Source organism: Sapajus apella, unplaced genomic scaffold (assembly GCF_009761245.1).
Source record: "Sapajus apella isolate SASKATOON/1434 unplaced genomic scaffold, GSC_monkey_1.0 scaffold24, whole genome shotgun sequence".
NCBI lineage: Eukaryota > Metazoa > Chordata > Mammalia > Primates > Cebidae > Sapajus > Sapajus apella.
In genome coordinates, this window is record NW_022436964.1 from 20,673,738 (window position 1) to 20,680,538 (window position 6,801).

The following is a 6,801-nucleotide window of genomic DNA, read 5'->3' on the forward strand; positions in this document are numbered from 1 at the left end:
AATGGGGATACCACAGAACCATTGAAGGATCAGAATGATCATGAACGTGAGAGGAGTTTGGAGATAGTAAGGTAATATACCAGTGCTAATTATTACCACTTATTAGGGTCTGTAGAAGCTCAACTATAAAAATAATTTTAATGAACATTTACTATATGCCAGATACTGTATAGGTATTATTTCATTTAATCTTCAGTCTGGGTTGCCAGGTTTCGAAAATAAAATTACATAATGCCAGTTAAATTTGAGTTTCAGATAAAAAAAATGAATACTTTTTTAGTATAAGTATATCCCACATGCAATTATTTAATGTTTATCAGAAATATTTCGGCTACCCTAAAGACATATTCATTGTTTCTCTGAAATATTTAAAACATCTTTTTTTTAAAACTTTTTTCTTTTGCCCTCTCAATCCAGCTTTTCCTGACTCTGCGAAGAACCAGGAAGAGAAGTCCTTAAAATATGTTTATACCCAAAATTTATTTGTTTATCTGAAATTGAAATTTGACTAAATACCCTGTATTTTCTCTGGCAACCTTACATCAATACTATGAAACAGGTAAAATAATTATATATATAATGGAAACAGAGAGAAAGAGAGATTCCATTTTGGTTGGTGCAATAGGAAATAACCCACTATTCCTAATATGGATTATATAAAGGACAAAATCCTAAATCCAGAGGCAGAATGAGAAAGACACATATTATTTCTTGGTTCTCAATACCATGTGTAGGGTAAACTCCCCTAAGAGCAATAACTTAAACATACCTTTAGAATGACCCTGTATGGCAGGAGTACCTGAATGTGTGTTCCAAGTTAAGGAATCTGGGTATGGCCAACCCAGAGATTGATTCTTTGTCTATGAGGGATATCTGAGCCCCGTCAGGCCATACAGGGGATTGAGGCCAAGTGTTCTGGGTCAAGTGAAGGCTGACAGGTGGAGATTGTTAGTAAAAACGCTATATAAGCTGCCTGCTATTTGCAAGTGCTTGTGGTTTTCCTGCCTAGCCTGCAGCTTCTGAGCCATACAGTTATCCTGCCTACCACCGCTGAACTGTAGGAAAGCAGATATGTCGTCCAGCTCACCACCACTGTACCATTTCTGTACATAAGGCAGTTCTCCGGTCCAGCCCCCAGTCACTGCACTCTCTCCCTGTATGTAAGCCCCATGTCTTGTCTGCTGGCTGTGGGTCTCTTCTTCATCCTCTTGAACCTGGTGTCTTCCCTACTAAAGTTAATAGGGGTTTGGCAAAACACCGTGTTAATGTTATTTAAAATGTTAACAATTCTCAAAATATATTAAGCCCAAATTCAAATGCTAAAGATAACATGTTGCAAAGCTGACTCTAAATGACTCTGGATTTTTCAGCCATTTTGGAAGACTGACAACACTAGTCCCTTCTTTTAGTACCAATTATCCAGAGGTGGGAGATCAAATGTGGAAATGCTTATAAGCTGTTTTGAGTTGATGAGATTTTAGGATCTGAGAGCTAAACCTCAAGTTGCTTCATTTCCACTGGGTGGTGGCAGTTGACTTGTTTTCTGCTGTTTCCGCGGACCTTGAAATTATCATTACTATTTGCTTCACTTCACTGTACACCATCCCACTCCATTTGCAGTCCGCACCACTCAGGGAACAAAACATATTCATTTGCAGTCTCCTTAACAATGACAGAGGCATTTTCAAATACCTTTTTGCTCTTGAAGAAAGGAGCTCACTTTGCTTTTGCAAAAGACAGGTGCACAAAGGACCAATATTTGACACATGTCATATTATATTGCAAAGAATAGGAGCAAGTGTGTGTGTATGCATCTGTATATGTTTTAGCACAGATATTAGACTAAAAAGAGGAGGTCTGACTTAGAGATAGACAGAGTGAAAGGGTCCCAGGAGGACTTGGTTCCAATCTTGGCTTTGCAAGTAACTAGTTATGTGACCACCCACAAGTCCCCTACTCTTTCTGAGCCTCATTTTCACTATCTATAGTGCATCAATATCTGCTCTCTTCCACAGGAGCATTTTGGGACAAGGTTTCAAACCTAGAAGGCATCTTAGCTGTATACAGCTAGGAGAAAGATTTATAATGGGTTCATTATTGACTCTTCCTTAAGAAGTTCTAACAGAATAAATTTGACTTCTTGGTGCCTGCTAATTAGACATGTATTTAATTCTGTTTCTTTTTTTTAATAACTCTCTGCTATTATTTGAAATATTCTAAGTAATAAAAAACCTCTGTCACACACACATACGCAAAGATAACAATTGGCTCAAAGCAAAATGATTTCAGAAATAAGGGGGGAAACTTCAAGTCATTACTGCGCATCAAAAAGCCTGGTGATAAAAAAAAAAGATTATTCTGTTAATAACAAAAATATTTTTAAAAGGACCAAAGGAGATAAAAATTTAAATGTCAGAGCTGAAGACAAAGACCTCTATCAGTACATCTCACACTTTTGCATAATCAGAATCACCTAGGAGAACTTGTTAACCATGTAGATTTCTGGGCCCCACACAAGAGATTCTGAGTCAGTAGGATTGAAGTTGGCCACGAAATCTAGATAGTTAGGAAGCTACCGGCTGATTCAGAGGCAAGTAGTTCTTTGAGGATACTTTGAGAAACATTGGTCATTACCAATCAAATATAAACACATAGTTAAGATTTTTAAATAAAGAAAGAAAGAAACTGGTAGAAAGCAGAATGTGGATTTAATTCAATATAAAGTTTTGGGATGGGAGAGAGAAGACCCAAGGTGGAGTGAGAAGAGAAGGACCCCCTGCAATGGTCTTATCTCTCAAAATGTCTCTAAGGTGGATCTACAAGAGCCAGTTAGTGAAGACCATGGAGGAAAACGTACAAACCCAAGGGCAGAAGAAGCCATATACAATTAGAAGAAAAGTGTGGGAGGACAGGCAGAAATGGCCACAGGATAACTAGTCTGGAGGATGATCAAATTGGTGAGGTGTAAAAAAATGGGAGAAATTTAGCAAAGTCACTGGTCAGAGGGGAAATCTTACTCATCAAAAAGGAGAGGAAGAACCAATTAAGTGAGAAAACAGCAAAAATGTGAATGACTTTACGTTTATATGAAAATGACATATAATCTTCATGGAAAATTTGTTGGTGGGGAAATAAAGTGAATTCAACATGCAAATACCTTTTAAAAATATCTTACAGGAATTTTAGGATAGAAGATGAGAAAGTACTTTGAAAAGTATAAAGAATGAATTATATGGTTATCGCTTGCAGTATTTTCTGTGATTATCAAATTTGTTCACTGCCTGCCTGGCATAAGACAGTTAAACAGGGCAGTATGGCATTACCTTTGGATCCCAAGAGCCCAACATTGTCTGACATATAGCAGGTCAAATCGGGTGGACAAATGGATGGGTAAATCAAGTTAACACAGGAAAAGACAAGACAAGAGTTACATGGTCACATAGGACTCACAAAACTTCACAGATTTCATTGTCTGATTTTTATGGACCGAGCTGCTAAGTGGTTGTCACAGCACTCAGGCATATTTTGTAGTAATACTGCATGCATGATCCTCCAGCTGGGGCATGTCTGTTTGTCTTCCTGAAGGAAGTATTTCTTGGTTCATTTTACTTGGTGCATCAGTTGTCCACCTGCTGCCCCTCAGTGCCACTTCCACCTTATTCCCTCCAGTCTGTATTGCTGGGGCTGTACTGGCTTTCTGTTATGTCTGGCAAGAGCAAGAGCCATTATTTCTTTCTTATACTCTCTTGTTTCTGCTGCTGCTTCTGGAAGTAGCTGTGTCCTTTCACTAATCCTAGGTTCTGCTGCAATTGCCCTCCTTTATTGGTGCCAGCCGTGGCCAGGGAGACCATGCTTGGCAGTCCCAGCACAGGCTGCGTGGAACTCCTTAAAGCCTCTCCTGGACCTTGACAACTTCTCTTCAGTTTTATTCCCCCAGTTCCTAAGGCTGGCAGCTTCTCTCTCTGCAGAAACTAATCTCTGAATGTCACCCTTTTCCTTTTTTGCTTCTTTAGCTCCCTTGCTTATCTGTTTCAACACCCATAATACCAAAATCTGTAGCAAATCTCTTCTATTCGAAACATCTAGAGTGGTTTGTTTTTCTGGCCAGACCCTGATGACACACCTGGAAGAATCAGGGTAAATATGATTACGCTAGGTATTGAAAGTACAGATTGGAGAACATTTCGTTTGTTCCAGAAGAATCCAGAATGAAAACTGAAATTACATTGGAGAGTCAGAACATTATTAAACAGTATGTATAGGGAATAAAATGTCTTTTCCCTATCCTGGAATACCTCCCTGATTATAATACCTTATTACTGTGATTGTTTTTAACTTCTCTGCTTTTTCACACAATTCTACAAGAATCTCTTCCTCCTGGAAGCCTCCCTGATTACCTCACACAAACATGATCTTGCTTACTCTGAATTCCTATGGTTCTTTTGTTCTCTGATTTCTAGAGTATTTCTCCAGGTATGGTATCAATCAGTTTTCCTCTTGATCACTCCCCAACCTGAGTGATCATCAGAATTCTCAGACAAATATAGATACCAGACCCTACTGCCTGTCCTAACCTCCTGAGACAAAATTCTACAGTGAGGTGTGGGTACTGTAGGGCTGAGATAGCATCCATATATATTTTTATAACTCTCAAATGATAAACCCTTCAAGATCAGGGCCTTTTCATTTATTATGTAGCTTTTACTGTACCTAACACAAGTTAGGCAGACCACAAAAATCTGTTCATTTTCTAATGAATTACATGAGGGAAGATTCCCAGGAAGACCAGCTGGTGTCACTACTGCCTAATTAATATTGCTGGCTCAGGGAAGGACATCTCACATAGCAAAATTTGACCTTTCTGGATTCACTAATTATGTGCTTGAATCCACCTTCCCATCTATTTTCCTAAGACAGAGCTGCAGAAACCTTACCAAAAAACAGACAGCAAAACTTCAACTGTACCAATAACTTGGGTTTTCTGAAAGGAAATGATGGCATACCCTGAGGCTGCCAGGCTTCCTGTGAGAAAGCAAGAACTAAAAAGAGCAGAAGTAGGCCTCCCATTGGCTCAAGGCCTAAGATTTCATTGCACTAGCTTCTTGGCATTAACATTCTATAGAACAAACTTCAGAAATAAACACTTAACGAATTTGCAAGCAAAACCAAACTCCAACCAGATTGCATTTTTTATTCACCTTTTACAATCTCATTCATTTTCCATAACATTTGGAGGTATTGTTTGAAAGCTTAATTTTCCTTTTTATTTACTACTTTCTTATTGACTAAATTATTCTTGATTCATGGATAAGCAAACTAATGTGGTTCTACCATGAGTCATTTATTATGTATCATCTAAGATAACATAGAACCTTCACCTCTGGAAGAAGCCATTTAGTAACTACTTCTAATTACTAACAGATTAAGAACAGCATGTTCCCTGAAAGAAGTTTCTATACAAGCTCAAACTTGGCCATATTTCAACATTTCTAAATTCTAATTCTCTGGATGCATTACAAATCTATTCGGATGGTTAAAATAAAATCTAGATTTATGTGTCCAAAAGAAGTCTCCAAATGTCCCCTAAAACCTTTCTTAGGTAATATTATGACTTGATCATCTCCATTTGAACACTTACTTCCAGAAAAATAGATTTCCTGGATAATTAGCCTCTTTGTGTTGATTGACCACAAACTTCTATGTTCAGAGGTTTAAATTTTAATTAAGAGGGAGGTATTGGCCGGGCGCGGTGGCTCAAGCCTGTAATCCCAGCACTTTGGGAGGCCGAGACGGGTGGATCACGAGGTCAAGAGATCGAGACCATCCTGGTCAACATGGTGAAACCCCGTCTCTACTAAAAATACAAAAAATTAGCTGGGCATGGTGGTGCGTGCCTGTAATCCCAGCTACTCAGGAGGCTGAGGCAGGAGAATTGCCTGAACCCAGGAGGCGGAGGTTGCGGTGAGCCGAGATCGTGCCATTGCACTCCAGCCTGGGTAACATGAGTGAAACTCCGTCTCAAAAAAAAAAAAAAAAAAAAAAGAGGGAGGTATTGAATGGTAAGTGAATCTCTAGTAGTTGAAATGGGCTTCTCCTTGTCTACAATAAAGGCCTTCGTTAGCTAGGTGGTCCTGGAGGGAACACGAACCCCTAAATTCCTCTCCTTCAAGACTTCCAGCCTTAAATATCCATGGAACTATCCCCATTTCTCAGTGATCTGCTGGGGGAGTTCGTGCGCCACTGGCTGCTGATCAGTCATTTCATTTATGGGTCAGATGAAAGTAGTCTCCTTTCTTTCCCACTTGTTACTGAAGAAGTTGTGACCTTTGGGGGTTAACCAGTTACTGCCCAGCACATTGTTCACAGATTGTGCCAGTGAGGTGTACAAATTTTCCTCCTGCTCACTTTGTGGAGTGCACTGCTGGTGAACACAGGGTGCTGGAACTTACAAAGGGTTTCCATTATGGAGGAATCTCTTGTAACAATAGCAATGTTGCCAGAGGGGGAAAAACGAAACCACTTATTAGATAATGCTGTTCAGTTAGCCAGTACTCACCTTCACTGGAAAAAAAAAAAACTTCCTAGAAATTCCAAATGTAGACAAAAATTTATTTTCAAAGTTGTCAATATCAGCTTTGTGTTCTTTAACAAGGACTATTACTCATGGTTGAGTGTTTGCTAATGGCATTGAAATTCTTTCTTTTTCTCTTTCTCTCCTTTCTTTCTTCTTTCCTTTCTTCATTACTTCTTTCATACACACACACACACACACACACACACACACACACACACACACACACA